This window comes from Uloborus diversus, chromosome 9 (genome assembly GCF_026930045.1).
Source record: "Uloborus diversus isolate 005 chromosome 9, Udiv.v.3.1, whole genome shotgun sequence".
NCBI lineage: Eukaryota > Metazoa > Arthropoda > Arachnida > Araneae > Uloboridae > Uloborus > Uloborus diversus.
The window spans coordinates 42,638,423-42,650,580 of record NC_072739.1 but is presented as its reverse complement, the minus strand read 5'-3'; the positions used below and the strand labels follow the sequence as shown (position 1 = coordinate 42,650,580).

The window sequence follows — 12,158 nt, the reverse complement described above, 5'->3', positions numbered from 1 at the left end:
AGCACAAAAACTGTTTCAAGATAAGGGGTTTTTTTTAACAGAACGTAAGTCACAAGAAGTTGGAAAATGTTTGTTAAGTCCTGAAACTGTCGAGTTAGTAAAATAGCTCTACAAGAGTGAAAATGACGAACATTTTTGAATTCTGTCTGGAATGAAGGTGTGAGCATAAGAAAAAATTTTTTTGAAAAAAATTGTTTAATTTTGTGTAACCACAGGGAACTGTTTAAAAGTTCGGTCGGAATACCCAAATATGAAGACAGGTTTATCAAAATTTTGTTCACTGAGACAAAAGTGGTGTGTTTTAGCCGATGCTTGTGCATAATTAAGGGGACAGGAATTGTGGAAGATCATTAAAATCTTATGGTCCTTCATTGTGTGCACAAACAGAGAATGCTTACTGCGAAGAGTATCTCAGAATAAACTGGAGTAGGTTATAAATTTGAAAATAATGAAATTGAAAACCTTGTTGAGTGCAGTTGGTAGGTTTCTACAGATCGTACTGAAATAAGATAAAGAAATTCAAGTTGCGGAATTCATCGATAAGTTAGTCAAAAAATTGAATCACAAGTTTCATGTTTCATTCAAAATTTGAAAGAAGTAGTTTCATCACATACTGTAGTAATACCAATGGATTATAGTGAAAATTATGGTTTCACAACACAAGATGAAGCGAAAGGTTATTACAGAGCCTCAGTAATGTACTATTCATCCTGTCATGATCCATTGTTAACATCCAAGCAATGACAAAATTATTTCATCATTTCGCATAATGTCAGATGATCTAAAACATGATGCAGTTATGGTACATAAAATTCAAGATATAGTAACTGCTTTCATCAAGGAGAAATATCTCTCTATCCCAGATGTTGATTACTTTAGTGATGGATGTGCTGTGTAATATAAAATCAAGTTCAATTTTTTTGATTGCATGAGAGAGATTTTCAGCCTGAAGCACAGTGGTCATTCCAAGCAACGATTCATGGAAAGGAATGTGACGGAATAAGGGGTATTGTTAAATGTGGAGTGAGAAAACAGAGTTATCAACAATAGGTAAAGAAATATTAACGACAAATGAGCTTTTTCAGTTTTGCAAATCCAGTTTTAAAAGTATCCACTTCCAAATGATTCAACTCGGCAGACTTGAAAAGGGTTGATTTAAATCAGTTGAAACCCTTCCTGGAATAAGGATTTTCCACAATTTTCAACCAATAGACGATTTGGGAAGTATTGAAGCTAGAAGAATTAGTAGAGATAAAAAACCAGCTCTTGGGGGCTTTCAACAAGCAGCAAACATCAATTGTGAAAATAGAACTTTTATATTCTGGATGCTTCCTTGCACATACGAGAATTTATGGTATTCTGGCATGGTGAATGACACAAATTAAGAAAAAGATGTCAATGCAAATTATATGCATCCTCATGCACCTTCACCATCATTTTTCTTGCCCAAAAGTCCCCCTATCAGTACAGTCCCTGTCCATACTCAATAAAAAAATCCTTGAGCAAAATTTAGTATGATTTTTCACTATCTACTGTTTAAATTAACCCTCTAACCCTTGTATAATTAAGTACATTCAAAACAAAAATTTATCAATATTGGTTGATAAATAAGGAAGTTATTTTCGGCATAAATGCAATCTGTTTTCCCCATCGCCATCGGCAAAAAACTTAAAATTCCGAAAATTTGGATATTGCATTTCAGATAGAGCAAAACAATTTTGAATTTTTTCTTGAATCCATAAAAGGAACAACTATACCAAGTTTCATCAAAATCAAAGACTATGGGTTGTCTTTTTTTTTTTTTTTTTGTTTCTTTCGGGTTGATTTGATGTGGAATGACTCCTTATCAACCTACAGTAGCAGATGCAGTTGACAATAGGCAATAATACATGTTGACATACATATAAACTTATAATCTTTATTTACAATTGATACCTACAATATACGCACAGATATGTTATGCACAGTTAAATACTATGAAGCAGACTGCTTTTCTACTAATTCTTGGTGCGAAAGTTTTTCCTTTTCATACTTTCCCCATCCAGTTATTTCTATAATTGTGTTTTCCTTCTCAGCTCCAAATCTCTTTGCCATATCATAAGCTGAAAAAAAAAAAAAGATTTTTTGTAGATTATATACTTTTAAAGAATATACATTTAAAAGCTTAGGAGGTAACTTCCTGAAATAAATGAGGTCCTAAAATAAATTGTCATAGAAGAAATATATATTCTAATAACAAATCATGAAACATTAATAGTAATGAAACTAATAAAACTTTTTAAAACCAAAATAGCTTGCCATAATTGAGTTCAGGAAAAGTAATTTCATGCAGCAACAGTAAAATACCGTCAGCTTTGCTTCACTGGGTAACAGATAAACAAATACCCAACTTTAAAAAATATTACCTTTCAGAAATTACAATTTACCCTAAGATATACAATGTTAAAGAACTATGCTTAATTAAATAATTTCCCCCAAGTAACCCAATAAAACTGGGCAACTGGATCCAAGAGTCACTCCTTTACTTTCATGATGCTAACTGGTAAATCCAAAGGAAGTAAACCTGTTCTGTTAGAATATTAGTGCATAGTGCCTTATTTTTGGGAGTAAGTGCCGCGGTGGATCTAGTGTTTTGTTTGTTTGTTTTTTAACTTAAAAAAAATTCCAAGTTTAAAAAAAAAAGTTGAAAATGCTGCCAAAACATGGCACAACATTGTTTCCTTTCATTTTTGTAAAGGGAATTCACACTTCTCACAAAAGTGGGTTGCTCGGGGTGGTCAAGCGACCTTATTGAAATTTGTTTCTTCGTCTACAAGCTCTAATTTTATTCACTCACATTGCCGCATCTTTTGATATCGATCATGTGTTCTTAGCCTATCTTTTTCTATGGAATTCTTTCCCTGAGTTGCTCTCGAAATGGCTCCTAAATTATTGAAAAGTTATACTGCAGCCTTTAAGTTGAAGATAATAACAAAGGCAGAAGCAATTGTATATTGCCCTGCTGTCAGAGAGTTTGGCTTTGACGAAAGATGCGTTCCTTGTTGGAGGTGGAAGAAATCAACCATCAAAGGGATGCTGAAGGCAAAATGTGCAAGACTGAAAACAGCAGCTCACTGGCCAGAGTTGAAACGAGATCTGAAGAAGTGGATTGTGGAACAGAATCTAAAGGACTCAGATTCAAGAGTAGGCTTGAAACATCGCTGCCAATATGAGTATAGCCAACTTCAAAGGAAATGCAAAGTGGTGCTTCCGATTCATGAAAAGAAATTGTCCATCAGGCACCAAACAACTAGTAAATACTGGAAAATAATTTAGTATTTTCCAGGTATGTTATCTTGTTCAATTTTCCTCCAAGGCTCTCGGGGAGGGTAGCAAGTTATTGGGACATTCTCTCTTGCTAAACAGGAAGGGCCTTGTGAACTTAGGGACCAATCCTCCCCATGAGAAAGTGTTGGTCCCTGGTTCACCTTTTTCATTTGTATGTTCTTGTGTTTTGCATCTTCAATTTTATTTAGATTGTCTATTCATCAATATGTTTGTACTGTTTTTGTTTCTAGCAGCTTTGCGCTGGCATTACAGTACATTTTAGTATTTATTCTTTCATTTTTTTTCAATGTCTTTGAATTTATATTTAAAATATGTATCTCATGTTGTATATGTATATACAGTTGGCTCTCTGTTTAACGACTTTCAAGGGACCACAAAAAATCATCCTTAAGTAGAAATCGTCCTTAAATAGAATGCTTTTAACACTATAGTGGACCATCTGGGACCGTGAAAAGCCGTCGTTAAATAGAGTGTCGTTAAACAGAGAGCCAACTGTATATATATAGGGTATCCCAAGATATAATGGCGAAAAAGATTGTGGAATCGAATACGCGTACCCTCCAAATTTTTTCCATTTCACTTCAGAAACATGAGAAAAAAGTTTTATTGCAATGAAATAACAGGAACCTGTGCCAACTTCAGGTCAAAAGTTGGACCTGAAATCCTGTACGGCGACTAGAGTGGAAAGATTGCTAACTGTATAATTCCTTACTACACACGACATCAATTTATTTAAAGCAGATATTTACAACAATATTAGACTACAAGAAACATTACTGTACATATTTTTATTTCAATGTTTGCTTTTTGCAGTCAGGATAGAGCGTCTTGTGCTCTTGAATGCAACGTAACACATTGTTTTTGCTCTTCATCATCTGTTAGCAAACCATGAAAGTCCTGCATCATCTGTTAGCAAACCATGAAAGGCCTGCATCTTTTACCGCTCTTCCAGCTGCATTGTTTACTACTCTAACCAGGAAACATCACGATCAAGGAAATTCAAAAAAATTCCAAATTGGTGGCATTCGAAAGAGCATTGGAAAACATGTTTATGGCACTGAAACTACGTGCCCTCGTGACCACGTTATCGAAATATGATGTCTTAAAAATTGCCGAAATTTTTAGTAAAATCGCCAAATTTAGCGAGTTTTGTTCAGAAATGGAAGGTACGGCGCGAATTCAACATCTGCATCTGACAAGACATTTCACTTCCATATTTGGTCACCACCAAAAGGCGTCAGAAATATCGCATTAATTCTTTACTGGGGTGGCTACCATGGCGCGGGGTGTCGTGGCACAGACGTCGGCATTGAAATTTTTAGGGGCTTGTGTTCCGGGATATTAACGTGCAACTGTATAGGGGAAAACGCCACAGCCCGAAATATTTGTTTTATTTTATTGTAAAAACAATGGAATTTTTTGTTATTCTTAAGACTGTTAAAAAACTGATGTTTAAAACTTTAATGCTTCTGCGGGTGAAATATTTCCACTGAAAGAGTTTATTCGATGATGAAACTGTTTTGAAAAAAATATGATAACCGTAGAAAAACAGTAAACACACTATAAAGTCTTTTTTTTTTTAAAGTCGTAAATCTGAAGTCTTCAACAGTATCTAAATACGAAGAAAACGACATTTGTAAAGATTTCAAACCATGTTCTCAAATTAAAAAAAAACGATTTTTGTCAGTTATTTTCAGTGTGTTTTTCGTTATGTGTATCGTTTTCAAGTTAGGTGTAAACCCTCTAACAAGTCAGATAAAAAAAAACTGTATTAATTTTTATTTCGCTCGAATTTGAATTCCCTTTTAACGTGAAACATAATTGGTAAAAGTGACTTCAGTATTTTTAAAAATGACTAAATAACATGCAATATGATGTGCATTTACGTTATAGCGACTTTCAGTTGCAGTGACAGACTTTTTCGAACTACAGGGGTTGTTGTAATGAACGTCGACTATAAAATTTTTGATAAGAATCTGTTATGAAGTAATTTCCGACATCGTTGGTTTTGCTGTGCAAATTTTTGACATTTACTATCCGTTGTTTTCTTTTTTTTAATTATTATTTTTTTCGCTTTTAAATTAAACATTTTCGCTAGCAGTGGTCAGACAATAGAACTTCATTAATGATAATAACTTTTGAAAAAATAAATAAGAGCTGGGATACTACAATCCATGATCATGTTCTTTCAACATCAAAAACTATCCATTTTATTTTCAATATATAAGCTTTAATAAGCATGTTTTTTTTACTTATTCATATTAATTCTCGTACATAATTATTAATTACTTACAACACATTTCATTACAAGAGTACAAACTTAAATTAGTTAAGTAAAACACACTTGAAATGCACTTAAATTCTGAAATGCATTATTATCACGATTACGAAGTTAAATCCTACGTTCAATTTCGTTATAAAGTTGTAGCTCCTCTGGATAAAGCTCTCTAGTTTCCATTTCACAGGCTTCATAGTTACTTTTTAATTTTGCCCACACAAGTAAAGGGTTAATTCGAAACATCGTTTACGCGCTTTGCAGATGACCAGAAATGGAAATTAGAGTCTTGCTAGACGCAGGCGATGAAATCACGTGGTATTTTCCATTTCTTGCCAAGTCTTAAAATTTGGCGAATTTTCGTAAGATTTCGACAGACTTTGACCCCCCATATCTCAAAAACAAAAGGACGAGGGCACACAATATTTGGGTCAAATTTTTTTCTAAAGATACTCTTTCGAATGCGACCATTTTTAACTTTTTTCATGATTACTGAACTCGTGATGTTTCCTGGTAAGCATTGAGACCGTCTTTTTCACATCAAGGAATGAAATATTATTGAGCAACCATAAAAGCTGGATGAATTTTTGCAGAGCAGCTTTTGAGATAATCGGGTTCACATTTTCGTACACTTTTTAACTTATTTCACTAAGTACAAATCTTTGTTGGGCGCTTTGACAGCCGAAATGCATTGAAGCCATGGTTTCACATATATTGTCACTACAAACAAGCAGACATCAAACAATGCTTCATTTCCCTTCGTATCGAATTTTAGTTGTGAACTAAATAGTAATAGTTTTAGGGAGTAAATCGCTCGAGCCATCCATCGAGCTTGGTGCATGGCTCCAGTGGTCTAATTTTAAATTCATTTTCTGTATCTCCACCTAAAGATTTGATAGGCAAGTCTATCAACTCTTGATAGTCATCTCTGACCGTAATATTACTAAGTTCAGAACGGTAAAAGTCAAATAAATTTTCCAAGTTAGGGTACAGTTCGGAACAACTCAGCAGCTCATCCATAGCACTGTATTTTAGTGGGATAGATCAGTTCATCTATATGATGGCAGCAAGCAAAGAAAAGCATTTCTCTACAGAATTTTTGCTCAAGAATAGCGCAAGAACCACTTAAAGGACCTGTTTTGGAAGCTGAAGTATCACAACAGAGTTTTGAACTTTGTCTTCGAGATTCCAATATAAAACTGCCTTTCAAATAGCTTGTGTTTGTTCTTTTCCGGTACAATTATCCAGTATAGACTCAGCAATGAGTTGTTCGTCACATCCATATGAAATAACTATAGATAAGCGATCTTTCAGTTTTTGAGCACCAAAGCAGGCAACAATCCATCCCAAGGTAAATTCGCTACATATGGTACCTTGTACTGAAAACCAATTTTTATTCTTTCCTCGTGCTCCTTCCGCTTTTTGGTTCGAATTCTTTGAATTGAAGATTTACCTATAGGAAATTCATCAATGTTACACCCAAATGCGTCAATAGTCGCTTCAAGAATAAACACATAATCTCGTATACGTGGACACATGTCCAATGCAGTAACTGACTGTGGAGGAATTAAAATTGCTCCTCATTACATATTTACTTGTTCCAGGTTCTGATAATACTTGTTCCAGGTTCTGGAAGACTTGCTGCAGGTTCTGATATACAGTCAAACCTTAATATCTCGAACCTCATCTTGAAACCCTTGATGTCTGGAAACAAAAATTTTCCCCAGCATTTTCTATAGAAACCCCTATGTATTTTCCATAGTTATCTCGAAATTTATTTTTCGAAAACCTTGATATGTCGAAATGCTTGCACGGAAGCAAGTTTTATTTGTCGTTTTGCTTTGGCAGTTTTTGTAGTAAAACCAGTTCCAAGGACAATTGCTTAAAGTTTTCGTCCCTTTTCTTGGAAATTTTGTGAATAGGGGATTGGGGCAAGATAATAGGGGAGTGTTGGTATGAAGGAGGTGCTGTGTTTTCCCCAGAGTTTAGAATCTTAGTGCATTTCTTTCGAACATGTTGTTCATTTTGAGAAAAGGGGTTCGATTTTTCGTCCGTCACTTTTCAAGCAAAAACGGAAAATGCGTTCCTCATTTTCATCATTCAGTTTTTTTAACTCCTACAAAATGGCTGCTGAGAACTTTTTGAATGTGAGGTTACTGGTTAAAGATAAAATTAGAATTTTTAAATTTTTAGGTGAAAAACCAAGTTGAAATTGTTGTTCATTTCAAAATCTCATCCTGTGCACTTTCGACAATTAGAAAATTTCAAATCTAGTGAAATATTAAAGACTACTTTATTGATCGTAATTCGAAGTGGTCCGATAGTACATATATAAATGAATATAGCGTACGTGTGTGTAAATGTGAGAGTTACTAGTGTAATTTTTTAAAAACCTTGATAACTCGAAAACTCAATATCTCGAAAAATTTTCCCATCCCAAGAGATTCGAGATATCAAGGTTGTACTGTACTTGTTCCAGGTTCTGATAAACTTGTTCCATGTACTGATTTATATGTTTCAGGGAAATTCTCTGAATTAATATTTTCACTAGAGCTCGAAGAGGAATCTTCTTGTACAGGTGCATACAATGTCGAGGATGTTGAAGCAGAATCATATTTCATGCACCTGTTTTCTTCTTTGACAGTTCAAAGTCGAGCCCTTTCCTCTTTGTCGGCCAGTTTTTTATCCCCTCCACCTAAAGTGACCACGTCAGCTGGGCTCTCTTTGGAGTTGCCAGAAAATCCCATCTTCCTCTATTTTGATTAATCGAAGTGCATCAGCATGTGCAATATTGAATAAATTGTTTAAATTATTCTCAAATTCTCGTTGGCGCTGCCCGAATACTTTTCAGTTTCTTTGCATTTTTTTTTGTATGTCCCTCCAAATTTGATACAGAATTTTAAGTTTATTCACACAACTTGGCGGGAATGCGTGCCTTTTCCCAAAAGATGAAACATTCTCGAATAGCGAGATCTGCACTTTCCCTGATGGTTAAATTTACTTCTCGAATGTTATAAAATAAAACAGAAAGAACTCTTACGTTAGAGGGAAGTTTCAAGCCCGTAATTTGGTGTTTTACGACTCCTATTAAAAATATCTCTGTTTTCGAACTTTGCAATTCCACTGCATGTTTCGTTCCCTTTGGAAGGACTATACCGCGCTCGCTGACCGGAATGTATTCGTACTGACACATTTGACGGTTTGCAAATTGCCACAGATAAGCCTCCCACCCTCAACATATGTTTTTCCATTTTCATTTTTTTCTGTGCACTATTTAGAGCTGTTTTGCGCCGTTACACGTTTAGGCCTTTAGGCGCAAGTGGGGACGGGTTACCGTGCTTCAAATTGCATGAAACTTTTTTTCCAACGGTTTTTATATAAAAGGAAAAAAATATGGGGGTATGCGTTTAAAAAAAAAAACTACTTTCTTTTTTTTCGGACACCCTAATATATATATAACAAAAACAAATTAATACATTAAAGCAGATTTCACTCTCTTTCAATACTTTTATAAGTATGCATTTATATATGTTATTCATTATATGAGGCCCCTAGTTTCAAAACCGGATACTTGTACAAAACCAAATTTTACAGGAGACGTGAAAGTCCGGTTTTGAAACTGAGGCAGACCTTCCCGTCCCATTTCAAGGGGGAAAGAAGCGGTTTTTGAACCTAATATTGAGCAGGCAAATAGGCCTTATGATTCTCTACAAGATTAACAAAAAAAAGAAAATCAAATTTTTTGCAAGTATCCGGTTTTGAAACTAGGGGCCTCATATGTGTGTATAAATATATATATATATATATACACACACAGGTATGGCATGTAAAATATGGATTAAAGCGGCTGTATTTGCCGCAGAGAAATTTTGAGTGGTAGAATTTTTTTTTGCAGATCAATGAGGAACATTCTGCGACATGGCATGCTATAAGAAATATTCTTAACAGTCCATGAAAAGGAGTTCAGCAGTTGTCCAAAAACTTGCAATTCAATATTCACCAAAAGTACCTCATAACCTGAAATGAGCATAACACAGCAATACTATTGATGATACCACTGAAGAAGCTTTTTTTTTTTTTTTTGTCTTATGCTAATGATAGTATATCAAGTCAAGCTCCAGGAATGCAAGATTTTTTTTTTATTTTGAGGAAAAAAAATTAGACTCAAAAGATTTAAAAGTGATGTCTTCAATTTACCCTTGTAGAATATCGTTTTTTGAATGTAACATGGAATTTCCTCTCTCGCAGAAGAACAAATTCTGATGCGGAAAATTTTAACTTACGAAAGAAAAAAACGAAACAAGCCAATCTCTGAACATTACCAAAAGTTAATTAGGGAATGTTTTGAAGATGATGAGAGCAGCAGAATGTCCACATACAAAAGGGACTATATTACAAGGTCAAAAGAAAAGGTGCAAAAGAGAATCCTGACAGTCTAAAAGACATTCATGAAAAAAAAAATATTTCTTATACAACATCCTGCAGGATGAAACCTTTTTGGGTGGTTCCACATAAAATGAGGGACAGAGAAACTTGTTCCTCCATCAAACACGAAAACATACAATTTATAACATCTAAACTTCATCTAAAAATTATTAAAGACAAGAAGCCAGATTGCTCATTCCATTTAAATTTAGAAGAAGTAAAATTAACTACCGATTTAAAACAAGGCATTAAACATTTTGCATGGCAAACAATAAGTGAAAAGAAAATTATAAAAGGAAACTTGAAAACCATAACAAAAATGGCTAAAGTGGAAAAGTCTTTCACAATGGAAGAAGTAATTGAAAAATTAAAAGTTGAAGTGCCGAAGTTAAAGAATCACGTGAAAACGATGACTCATCAAGCAAGGGCACTAAAAGAAATTAAAGAACACCTGAACCCAAGTGAGGTTTTATTTCAACTCTACTTCTCTGAGAATTACCAATGCAAACTTAGCAAGGAAGTACAGTCGATGCATTTTGGTGCTTCCAAAATAACAGCTCTCACTCGCCACAGTCATTTTATACAGGAATACTGGAAACCAACTTGATGCTAAGAGCTTCTGCACTGTATCAGAAGACTCATCACACCAAGCCCATGCTACATGGGCAAGTATGACCTGTTCCTGAATTAGAAAAAAGCTCGATACAAAAAGTCCATTTTTTTTCCAGTTTTACTGTAATCGGTACAACATATATTTAATGGTGAAACTAGTTCTCATTCCAACCCGAAATTGGTTGAAGTTTTGTGGAACTTCAGTTGTAATGAGCATGGAAAGGGTATTATGGATGGTATTGGTGGTTCCCTTAAGAGAACTGCCGATTCGTATGTTCTTCATGGTAATGATATTGCATCTGCAGAGGACTTTGTCCAAATCTTTCATTCCAGTAAAGTTGAAGTTTTGCTTCTAACAGCAGAAAAAATTCAAGACATGAAAAAAGAACTGCCTAGTTATATGGTCGAAATACCTAATATTTCAAAAATGCACCAAGTAAAATTGGACAAAACATCAGAGACATAGTTTAACAGAGAATTGTCCTGCTGGAAATGCCTAGCTGGTTGTCAGCATTTCTCTGATGCAGCCATACCGTACCAGCTCAATGATGACAACGGTATCCTTTTTATTATTGTTGTTATATATACATATATATTTTTTTTTCTAAAATTCAATTATACACAGGTGATAATATAATTAATATTTATTTCTTTTCTAATTTAATTAATTTTCTTAATAATATTTGAAAGATATGGTCAGTGAAACTAAAGAAGACTTGAATGTTAATGATTGGGTTGCAGTAATTTTTCTAGATGCGTGGTATCCAGGTAAAAGTCAAAAAGTAATTCAAATACATAGTAGAGAACATATTAAAATACAATAAGCACAAAGTTTCAGTATTTTTCTTTTGTTTAAGGTGTCATTGAAAATATCAAGGAAAATATTTTGTACATGTCATTTATGACAATATGTGGGAGAAACAAGTTTGCATGGCCAAAGAAAGATGTGCAGGAAATTCAAGTTCCACATATCTTGTGTAAAATCATGAGTTCTCCAGAACCCGCATCAGCACGTTACTTGAAACTGCAGGAAAAGGATTTTAAAATTGTTCAAACTGCTTTTGAAGCATTCAATGCTTAAATATAGTAAATTAAATGTATTTTAATGTAATAAAATTGGTTGCTATTCTCAATATTATTTCCATTCCTTTCACAATATTTATTCAGTTTTTCTGATATGCTCTTGTGTTATTAGTAAGTCCTAAAACACTTTTTTGCATTTCAGTGAAACGGTCATTTCAATGACACCTTCTTTGCTGTCTTTTAAATTCCATAATAGAAGACTTAATGCAAATAACCTAATAACTTTCAGGAAATAGTTGTAAGATGTGTAGTTAATGATATTTAACATTGATTTAGTGTACATTTTTCAAAAATAAATTTTAAAATTAAAATTTTTTTTTATTTAAAATCGAAAAACAATGATTAGATATGATCAATATGATGTTTTTAAAAAATCCAATTCAAAAAAATCTTTCTTTATAATGATATAATTTTAAATATCTTGTAAAATTATGAA

General features: G+C 33.8%; 1 long non-coding RNA gene across 1 annotated transcript in view; it reads right to left on the bottom strand.

The window, feature by feature from the left end:
• Positions 1-1,904: 1,904 nt before the first annotated feature.
• Positions 1,905-12,158, bottom strand: part of LOC129229402 (uncharacterized) — a 32,853-nt gene continuing 22,599 nt past the window's right edge. Inside the window, exon 3 of the long non-coding RNA XR_008581092.1 lies at positions 1,905-2,102. This is a non-coding gene — a long non-coding RNA (uncharacterized LOC129229402). The remainder of the gene's footprint in view (positions 2,103-12,158) is intronic.